The 11,363-nt window shown below is 46.7% G+C and overlaps 1 pseudogene across 1 annotated transcript; it reads right to left on the bottom strand.

Annotated features, from left to right (window-relative positions):
- Window positions 1–10,163: 10,163 nt before the first annotated feature.
- On the bottom strand, window positions 10,164–10,695 carry LOC308270425 (large ribosomal subunit protein eL31-like; annotated as a pseudogene). The gene has a single exon. The product of its transcript is annotated as a large ribosomal subunit protein eL31-like (transcript).
- Window positions 10,696–11,363: the final 668 nt, after the last annotated feature.

The raw sequence follows: 11,363 nt of genomic DNA, 5'->3' as shown, positions 1-11,363 counted from the left end.
CCCCAGCCGACCCCAAATATTAAATATTAAAATAATCTTGGACCTGGAGTCGTTCACGTGAGGGACCTCAGCAAGCAGCAACATGGCACTGGTCCATCAGTGTGTTATTAGTCGGGGTGCAAGTAACAGGATATCTGTGGTGTTTGGGTCTGGAATATCCCCCCAAAGCTTGTGCACCGAAGACCTGGTCTCCCATACAGCCGTGTCCAGGAGTAGGGCTTTGGGGAAGTGACTGGGCCATGTGGTTTCGGACCTCACCAGTAGGCGAATCCATGGAGAGCTGGATGGTTCCGGGAAAGCGTTGGAAACTGCAGGCAAAGGGGCACGGTCAGAGGAAGTGGGTTGCAGGGGGCATGCTCTTGGGGTCTATACCTTGTCCCCAGCCCCTTCCATGCGGTGGCTCTGTTTCCTGGCTACCATGAGCTAATCAACTTAGCTCTGCCACACCCTTCCGCCAGGATGTCCTGCCTGACCTCAGGCCCGGAGCCATGGAGCCAGCCTGCCTTGGACTGGACCTCTAAAACATGAGCCCGAATACATTCTTTTTTTTCTCTCTTTTGTTCTTTGTCAAGTATCTGGGGCACAGCAACAAAGAGCTGACTAATACAATCCTGATTACAACATCTTAAAGTGCTGGGCGTGGTGGCGCCCGCTTGTAATCCCAGCATTCGGGAGGCTGAGACCGGAGGATCGGGGTTCACAGACAGCCTCGGCTACTTCCTGAGGCCCTTCTGCAACTCAACGAGACCCTGTTTCAAAAATAAAGAATAAGCCGGGTGTGGTGGCACACGCTTGTAATCCCCGCGCTTGGGAGGCAGAGACAGGAGGATCGCGCAGGTTCGAAGCCAGCCACATGCGCTGGCTTAGGAGACCCTGTTTCCAAATAAAAATGTAAAAATAGGTCTGGGAGTGTAGCCCGGAGGTAGAAGGGCTTCCAGAAACCCCAGTACCACAAAATAAATAAATAAAGAAAGAATAAAAAATAGGGCAGAGGGTATAGCTCGGAGGTCGTATGCCCCTGGGTTCCATCCCCAGCACTGTAAAAACAAAACAAAACAAAAACATCTTAAAGTGTTATGCGCCAGAGTGTGGTCCCTAGATCAGCTACACCAGCAGTCCCTTGGAATCTGATAGACAGGCAGACTCTAACCCCTACCCCATCAAGAGTGTTCTGTTTCTGAGAGATGGTCTCACTAAATTGCCCAGGCTGTTCTCAAACTTCCGAATGCAAATGAGTCTCTTGCCTCAGCCTCCACCACCAACCTCGGCCCAGAATGTGCATTTTAACAAGATCTCCAGGTGAGGCACACGTATTTTAAAATTTGGGAGGCACAGGCCGGGCGTGGTGGCGCACGCTTGTAATCCCCGCGCTTGGGAGGCTGAGACAGGAGGATCGCGCAGGTTCGAAGCCAGCCTCAGCTACTTAGTGAGGCTCTCAGCAACTTAGTGAGACCCTGTTTCCAAATAAAATATAAAAAAGGTCTGGGAGTATAGCCCGGAGGTAGAAAGCCTCTGGGTTCCACCCCCAGTACCACAAAAAAAAAAAAAAAAAAAAAAAAAATTGGGAGGCACAACAGAGGGCAAGATGGCGGCCACCGTAAAGGACGTGCATTTCTCAGAAAAGCCCTGGACACTAGATTTTGGTTTAATATCTGATTGGGACAACTTAAGGAGACATTTCCAGCCGGGACTTTCTATCTAGAATACAGGAGAGAGAGTGGAAATCGGCAGAATTAGAAGCAAGATGACACGGAGGCGCATGCCATGCAAGAAAAGTGATTTTTGGAAGAACATCCCAGAAGGGATTAGAGAAAAGACCGCTTCAGCCGCGCGTGCTGGGGACTCTTAACAACATACCTTGTAAGAAAAATGACCCGGGCGTGGTGGAGGGAGAAGCCATGCGTCATGGGAAACTCAGTGCGCCTGGCCAATGCGCACCGCTATGCTACGCTGGGGTCTTGTTGCATTCGAAACAGCAGATCCTGCTCTACGCGGTGAGGCTGTGGGCCTCCGCTCTTGGAGGGGAGATAAAATTCATTGCTGCCGAGTGATCAATCCCACAACCTCTTCAAAACACACATACTGTCTTCTCTTATTAAAAAAATATATATATTGGAGAGGGGCCAAGATGGCATTGGCAGCCAGGATTCAGGAGGTGCAGACAAATCCTATCCAATTCACCTAGAACTTTTGGAAAAAAAAAATCCCCACAAAGGGGGACTGCTCCTACTGCACATGCTCAAGAATTCTGGCCATCATACCATATAAGGAAGGAGCTCAGAGGAGAACCAGGAGGAAGGCGGTGGTGGCTGTGGAGGCTAGTATTTGGGAGAGGCAGAGATTTGATCCAACCCACCCTGATCTTCTAAAGAAATAGTCCCAAAGGTAGAATGCTACTGCCGCGCACGCTCAGGAATTCTGGACAACATGCTGTGTGGGAAAAGTATTTGGGAGAGAATTGAGATGGTGGAGGCAGTGGCAATGGCAGAGGCCAGTATTAAGAAGAGGAAGAGATCTGATTCAATGCACCTCGATCTTTTGAAGAAATCGCCCCAAAGGTAGAATGCTACCACCACACATGCTCAGGAGTTTGGGACAACATGCTGTGTGAATAAGGTGCTCGGAAGAGAACCAAGATGGCTGTGGCAGCAGCAGTGGTGCTCTGTATTTGGTAGAGGCAGAGATGCAATCAAATCCACCTCATAATTTTAAAGAAATATCCTCAAAGGTATACTGCTACTGCTGCACATGCTCGAGAATTCTGGAAAACAAACTGTGTGGGAAAGGTGTTCTGGTTCAGGAGAGAACCGAGATGGCAGTGGCAGCAGCGGCGGTGGTGGTGACCAGAATTCAGAGGGGCAGACAGACCCAGTCCAGTCCACCTTGAACTTTTGAGGAAATCTCCCCAAAAGTAGACTGCTCCTGCCACACATGCTTGAAAATTCTGGACAACATGCTAAGTGGTAAAAGGGTTTAGAGGGTTTCAGAAGGATGGACCGCCACGCTGCGTGTTCTGGGAGTCATCAGCCCTCATGGCCACCACGCTCCTCTGTGCAGAGCAGGAGACCAGGGTGCATGTGGGGCAGAAAAGCCTGCTCTCCGAAGCAAAGCTGTGGACCTCTGCTTTTGGAGGGAACACAGAATTCACTGCCACTAGGTATTTGGGGTCCCATCTTTCACAAAAGACGTGTACTGCTCTCTCATATTTAAAAAAAATTTTTTTTTAATTTGGGAGGCACAAGCTGGGTGCAGTGGCGTACATGATCCTAATACTTGGGAAACAGAGACAGGAAGGTCCCAAGTTGGAGGCCAGCCATAGCAAGTCAGTGAGACTGTCAGTGAGTTAGTGAGACTCTGTATCAAAAAATAAAAATAACTAGGAGTATAGCTTAGAGGTAGAACACCACCACCTTCAAGTCCCCAATATTAAAAAAAAAAAAAGGAGTTTGAGAAGCACTAGTTCAAAATAAAGAAGAGTTCATTATTTCACATAGCAAGAAATCTGAAGATAGGTCATTTTGGTTATCTAGTTACAAAATGAGCTAGCCTAGGACTTTCCAACTCTTTGCTTTGACATCCTCAGTGTGTGTGGCTTTTTATTTCAGGTATAATCTTTCCTGGTAACAAAATAGCTGCCATAGCTCCAAGAATCATCACAGCCTCACAAAAACTATATTCAAGGTCAGAAAAACATGCTCGTGTGTGTGTGTGTGTGTGTGTGTGTGTGTGTGTGTGTGTTTTGTGTATGTGTGTGTGTGTGTGTGTGTGGTACTGGAGATGGAACCCAGGGGCATTCTACCTCTGAGCTACACCCCCAGCCCCCCTTTTTTTTTTTTATTCTTTATTTTGAAACCTTGTCTCACTGAGTTGCAAAGGGCTTCACTAAGTGGCTGAGGCTGTCTTGTGAACTGAGATCCTCCGGTCTCAGCCTCCCAAATGCTGGGATTACAAACGTGGGCCACCACACCCGACTGTGTGTGTATTTTCTAAAGGAGAAAAATATCCCGTAGAAGCAGCTGATTTCTCCTCGGTCTCATTGGCCAGAACAGAGTCATAGACTGTCATCAAACTAATCATTGGCAGTGAGGAACAGGATTACCAAATTGGCTTAAATCAATCATGATTCATTCCCTGGAGCTAGGAAGAGGCCCTTCCTTCTCTGGGCACATCACCAATGGATACCTGAACCAATGAGGATTCCATTAACAGAGGGTACCAATCTGTACTGGATAAGTACTAACTGGGTATGATAGGAGGGATAAAGGAGCATTAGGAAAGAGAAACATGAGGCCTGGGTACATAGCTCAGTGATAGAGAACTTGCTTCACATGCAGGAGGCTCTGGGTTCAAACCCCAGCATGGAGGAGATGGCAGGGACCAAGAGAAACAAAATCAGTTAGTAAAAGTGACTTGTAGGAAGTGAGCCAAACCAAAAGCTTTTCTCACAAATAACCAGGACAAGGATGGAATCTGTGTCCTGCAACAAGTTTAACAAGCAGTGGCTGGACCCGGCGATTGAGTTACAAGTCACCATTATAAATCAGAGTGGCGGGGTGGCGCACGCTTGTAATCCCAGCATTCGGGAGGCTGAGACAGGAGGACTGCAGTTTGTGGACAGCCTCAGCTGCTTAGTGAGGCCCTTTGCAACTCAGTGAGACCGTATTTCAAAATAAAGAATAAAAGGGCTGGGGCTGTAGCTCGGAGGTAGAATGCCCCTAGGTTCCATTCCCAGTATTGCTTAAAAAAAAAAAAAAATCCCTAGTACCACACACACACAGAAAAAAAAATGTACCTTTTGAGGCCACACCTCAAGCCTACTAAATCAGACATTCTAGGGACAGGACTCTGCAATCTGCATGTTAAGCCCTGAGGATCCTTCTGATGCATGATCAAGTTTGAGAATAACTGTGCCAAGTCATTGTTTACACAGTACCTACCTGCATGCCGCCTCTGCAGTGAACTTCTTTTGAATTTTTTAGGCCAGGGAATGTTTCCAGTTTGTTCTCCAGGGTTTCCTCCAGCCAGCTACCCTTGTGGGCTCAGGGAAACTCGGGCTGAGGCCTTTCTAGCCCTGAAGAGGGTGTCAAGAACTCTAGATAAAGCCAGGCATGGTGGCCCATACCTGTAATCCCAGTACTTGGGAGGCTGAGACAGGAGGATCGCACAGGTTTGAAGCCAGCCTCAACTACTTAGTGAGGCTCTCAGCAACTTAGTGAGACCCTGTTTCCAAATAAAATATAAAATAGGTCTTGGAGTGTAGCCCAGAGGTAGAAAGCCTCTGGGTTCCACCCCCAGTACCACAAACACAAAAAAAATCTGTTTCCAGATTAAAAAAAAATTAAAAGGGCCAGGGGTATAACTTGGAGGTAGAATGCCCTGGTTCAATCCTCAGGAAAACACACACACACACACACACACACACACACACACACACACACACACTGTTAGTAACTACTATTACTATTTGGGTAGACTCTAAGGTCTCTAGCAGCTCTGCTTCTCCTGTTCTCCTCCTTCTTCTTCTTCATTTTGGGGATTGAGCCCAGGGCTCGTTTTACCTCTGCAACACACCCACAGCCCTATTTTTTATTCTTTATTTTGAAACAGGGTCTCACAAAGTTGCTGAGGGCCTCGCTAAGTGGCTGAGGCTGTCCGCGAACATGGGATCCTCCTGTCTCAGCCTCCCGAGTGCTAGGATTATCAACTGCTCACTCTTTGAGTTTCCTACCTTGCTGCCAGGAAGGAAACTTCTCTCTGGCCAGAGGTCTGTGGAAGGGAATTGAGAAAAATTCTTACAAAGACCTAGCACTATTTGATCTGCTCGAGAGACTTTGTGACCTGCCTACTATATGCCTGAAATTCTGGTAGGGACTGGGAAAAAAAGATACTTTACAAAGAAGTATAACAACGTGGTAGTGTATGCGTGTAATCCCACTGCTTGGGAGGCTGACACAGGAGGCTCACAGGCTCAAGGCTGGCCTCAGCAACTTAGTAAGAGTCTCAGAAACCTAATGTGACCCTATTTCAAAACAAAAAATAAGCCAGGTGTGGTGGCGCACACTTGTAATCCCAGCACTTGGGAGGATCGCACAGGTTCGAAGCCAGCCTCAGCTACTTAGTGAGGCTCTCAGCAACTCAGTGAGACCCTGTTTCCAAATAAATATAAAATAGGTCTGGGAGTGTAGCCCAGAGGTAGAAAATAAAGAATAAAAAGTAGGGCTGGGGGGGTAGCTTGGAGATAGAATGCCCCTGGGTTTCATCCCCAGCACTGCAAAAAAAAAAAAAAAAAAAAAAAAAAAAAGTCGTTGCTAATATTCAGTTCAGGGTTGATATAGTTGAGTCATGAAGACTGTAATCCTAGCAGTAGATGTATTTATCAGGGTGGTGCTGGGGAGGTGGGTCCGTGGTGCTGCAGCCTTGGCAATTATATATGGTTCCTCTCATCACACTGTCTTTTTCTTATTTCTGGTTCCATGATGTGAAGAACACAGCCCACTCTCTCTCTCTCTCTTCGCCTGCCTCTGGCCGCCATGCCCTGAGATTCACAGTCCCCGACCTCATGTGGACTGAACCTGAAACCGTAAACCTTCTTTCCTTTAAGTTATGTGGTCAGTCTTTAGATTATAGCTGCAAGAGTGCTGACTGGGACACACGGGAAGGCAAAATCAAGTCTCCTGCCTTTTGTGGTCCTACTTTGGGGGAAGGATGAAACCACATATAAAGAAACGCTGTTAAACCGGGTGTGGTGGCTCACGCTTGCAATCCCAGCATTTGGGAGGCTGAGACAGGAGGATCTCGGTTCTTGGACAGCCTTGGCTACTTAGTGAGGCCCTTTGCAACTCAGTGAGACCCTGTTTCAAAATAAAGAATAAAAAATAGGAGTGAGGGTATAGCTTGAAGGTAGAATGCCCCTGGGTTCCATTCCCAGTACCCAAAACAGACAAACAACAAGAACAAAACAAAACCCCACTGTTAAAGAGGCAGAGGGTAAGGACAGGGATGAGAATTGATGCTCAGAGTCCCGCGTTTCTTCTTTCTGGTTACTCATACAACTCTCCAAGCTTTGTCTCCCACATCTGTGAAATGGGATAATACCTACCTCCCTGGTTGGTTTTGATGATCAAACATCTGTGTGCCCGTGAAAAAGCTTGGTAAACTATAAAACACTCTATGAGTATTACTAAGAGGAACCACTGTCACACTCAAAATGTGTCCGGCCTCATCAGTCTGGAAGGTAGTTGTGATTGTGATGGCATCGCATGGCTCCTGCTTTTCAGCAGGACGATGTCATTGCCAGTAACTCCCGGGGCATCACCCAGCTTGGAGGAGCGGCGAGCTGCTGGGGAGGATGGCTAGAAAAGAGGCGATCCAGAATCTTCCTTTTCTTCCTTACCGCCATAAATATTTAAACCAGGTGAAGTGGGATTAAAAAGAATATGAGAAGTGGGGCTTGGTGGTGCAGGCTTTTCGTCCCAGTATTTGGAAGGCTGAGACATGGGGATCGCAGGCTCAAGACCAGCCACAGCAACTTAGTGAGACCTCGCTTTAAAATAAAAGAATAAAGCCGGGCGTGGTGGCGCACACTTGTAATCCCAGCATTGATTACAAGACATGAGGATCGCAGTTCATGGACAGCCTCAGCTACTTAGTAAGGCCCTTTACAACTCAGTGGGACCCTGTTTCAAAATAAAGAATAAAAAAATTAGGCTGGGCGTGGTGGCGCACTCCTGTAATCCCTGCGCTTGGTAGGCTGAGACAGGAGGATCACATGGGTTCGAAGCCAGCCTCAGCTACTTAGTGAGGCTTTCAGCAACTTAGTGAGACCCTGTTTCCAAATAAAATATAAAAAAGGTCTGGAGTATAGGCCAGAGGTAGAAAGCCTCTGGGTTCCACCCCCAGTACCACAAAACAAACAAACAAACAAACAAACAAACAGGGTCTCGCTAAGTTGATAAGAGTGTCACTACTTACTGAGGCTGTCCTTGAACCTGCGATCCTCCTGTCTCAGCCTCTCAAGAGCTGGGATTACAGGCATGTGTCACCATACCCACCTTCTACCACCACCACCACCACCATCATCATCATATTATTATTATTATAATATTATTATTATTATCATCATCATCATTATCATCCTTTTCTTTTTCTTCTTTTAAGACATGGTCTCTTATGTTGTCCAGGCTATCTTGAACTAGCAATCCTCCTTCCTCAGCCTCCTGAGTAGTTTGGGACTACAGGTGTTTAGCACCATGCCTGGCACTTATATTCTGTGTGTGTGTGTGTGTGTGTGGTGTTTGTGTGTAGTACTAAGGATGGGAACCCAGGGGCATTCTCCCTCTGAGCAATATCCCTATCCCTATTTTATTCTTTTTTTTTTTCTTTTTCTTTTTTTGTGGTACTGAGGATGGGACCCAGGGGCGTACTACCCCCAGGCTACACCCCCAGCCCTATTTTTTTTTTTTTTGGTGGTACTGGGGGTGGAACCCAGAGGCTTTCTACCTCCGGGCTATACTCCAGACCTTTTTTATATTTTATTTGGAAACAGGGTCTCACTAAGTTGCTGAGAGCCTCACTAAGTATCTGAGGCTGGCTTTGAACCCGTGCGATCCTCCTGTCTCAGCCTCCCAAGTGCGGGGATTACAAGCGTGCGCCATCACGCCTGGCTGCGAGACCCTGTTTCAAAATAAAAATAAAAAATAGAGCCAGGCATGGTGGCGCACTCTTGTAATCCCAGCATTTGGGAGGCTGAGATGGGGGATTCAGGTTGACAGACAGCCTCAACTACTTAGTGAGGCCCCTTTGCAACTCAGCAACACCCTGTTTCAAAATAAAAAGAATAAGAAATAGGGCTGGGGGTGTTGCTCAGAGGTAGAATGTCCCTAGTACTGCAAAAAAAAAAAAAAAAAATCAGTGTTTTACAATTCAGATTAAGGCTGGAAAAAAAAAGGCACTTGAAGCTGTGTGTTTTTTTTCTGGGAGTGAAAAGTGGAAAAGAAGGGCCTGTCAGGGCAGAACTACATGGAAACTTCAACATCAGAAAACCTCCTTTTCACAGCAGGACAGAAAATAATGTGTACCTTGAGAAAGGCCAAGCATGCTAAGACGCCCTATGCAACTCAGTAAGACCTGGTTTCAAAATAAAGAATAATAATTAAAAAAAATAGTGCAGGGGGTGTAGCTCAGAGGTCAAATGCCCCTGGTTTCCATCCCCAAACTCGCAAAAACAACAACAGCAACAACAACAGGACCTTGAATCTGAGGGGCGGCTCATCCTGCTGCTTTGCTAAGGGTGCAACTTTCAACGTACTTAAATTGGGAAATTTGTTATCAGCTGACTCAGCCAGGTGGGGAAATTCGGTTCACTGGTGTGAAAGATGAAAGAATGAGATTAGGTATTTAAATGCTAGGTGTCCAGCCAGTCTTGTGGATGAATTGCTGTGATCTTGGACGGGGAGAACACAGGGTTAGTTACTCACCAATCTAAAAAAAAGTTAGAGAGTGCTCTGAATTTAAATAACAAAACCTTAGACTTCTAACATGTTTATCTTCCAATTAGCATAAGTACTTTTATTTCGGAAACACTCACAAAGTTAGGCAAAAAAAAAATGTTAAGTACAGTACAAAGAACTCTTTGTCCTCTATCATTTAAGAATGAGGACTGGATGTTCCACCCCCCCCCCAAACATTTTATTTTATTTTAGCTACTACTAAAGATTGAACCCAGGGGCATTCTATCTCAGACCTACCCCCAGCCCTATTTTTTATTCTTAATTTTGAAACAGGGTCTCACTGAGTTGCAGAGGGCCTCACTAAGTAGCTGAGGCTGGCCGCGAACTGTGATCGTCCTGTCTCAACTCCCGAATGCTGGGATTGTAAGTATATGCCACTATGTCGGGCTTTATTTTTCATTTGGAAACTGGGTCTTGCTATGTTGCTGAGGATCTGACTAAGTTGTTCAGGCTGATTGCTTATCTTCCCACATACTGGGATTACAAGCCTGTACCGCCATGCCAGGGCTGGCTGCCATTTTTTATTATTTTATTTTATTTTACTTTTGCAGTACTGGAGATGGAACTCAGGGGCATTGTATCTCTGGGCCATATCCCCAGCCCTATTTTTTTTTACTTTTTATTTTTGAAACAGAGTCTCACTGAGTTGCAAAGGGCCTAAGTAGCTGATGCTGTCCTCGAACCGAGATCCTCCTTGTATCAGCCTCCCAAATGCTGGGATTACAAGTGTGCACCACCATGCCTGGATACCATTTTTAATTCTTCTTTTTTTTTTTTTTTGCAGCTTTATAACTTTTATTTGGCTTTCAGTGGTTAGTTCTCATCTGCGTTGACTGTCTGCAAATTTTTGAAGTTGGTAACGGGAACGTAGGTGACCAAGGTGTAAAGTTTTTTTGGGGGTCTTCATCCTCATTCCGCTTTCTGGACAATCGCACACGAATCCGACATGGAAGGTTCCTGATTCCTTAGGCCCAGAAGCTTTGTTGAGCCCGGTATCAATGCGCACATCTGGAGTCCCCATCTCCTTCTTGGCAAATTTCCGGATCTCCTTGAGTGCCCGAGAGTCACGCTTCTTGAAACCCACTCCGTGGATGCGCTTGTGAATATCGACGGTGTACTCCCACGTCACCACCTCGTTGATGGCTGAATGGCCCTTCTTCTCGCCACCCTTTTTTGCGGGAGCCATTTTGCCAGGCCCAAGTTGGAAAGAAAGCCATTTTTAATTCTGATGCTGACGTTGTTCCTCAGCCAGCCAGTGGAAGTCCCTTCAGGCAGGTTTCTATGAAGTCATTTTTGTTTTGTTTTGTTTTGCAGAGCTGGGATGGAACCCAGGTTCCTGTGCATGACAGGTGAATGCTCTCCCCAGCTATACCCTCCAACCCTTTTTATTCCTTTTCACATATTCCCGTCATTCCTTGAGCCTTCCTTACTCTCTGTCACAATGAAGTGTTCGAGACTCTTCTTTTCCTCTCCTTGCCCCAGATGTGGAATCAGCCATTTTCCCAAGAAGGCCTGCTTACTTTTACAGGGAAATATTACTTAGTCCCCAAGGTTTCCACATAGCTGTCCTCATAGCTCACTACTCCAAGCCCTACTATGGAAGGTGTGCAATTGACTGCCAGCCCGGGTGGGGCCAGGGCTGTGTAGGCCGGCAGTGACTGCGTGGCCCCATGCAGCCCGCTGGGGACACCCGGGTATCCTGCACGGTCGCTGTGCATGGGGTCCCTGCAGGTTGGTGGCTGGTGCGCACACCCCCAGGGTAATAGTGGGTGCGCCCACATCTCCTACATGTGCATTGCACATAGTTTAATATGCAATGATTAAGCAAAGCGTATCACCCATGTGCAATAACTA

Source organism: Muscardinus avellanarius (genome assembly GCF_963383645.1).
Source record: "Muscardinus avellanarius genome assembly, chromosome: 11".
NCBI classification, from domain to species: domain Eukaryota; kingdom Metazoa; phylum Chordata; class Mammalia; order Rodentia; family Gliridae; genus Muscardinus; species Muscardinus avellanarius.
This window is presented reverse-complemented; position numbering and strand designations above follow the sequence as displayed.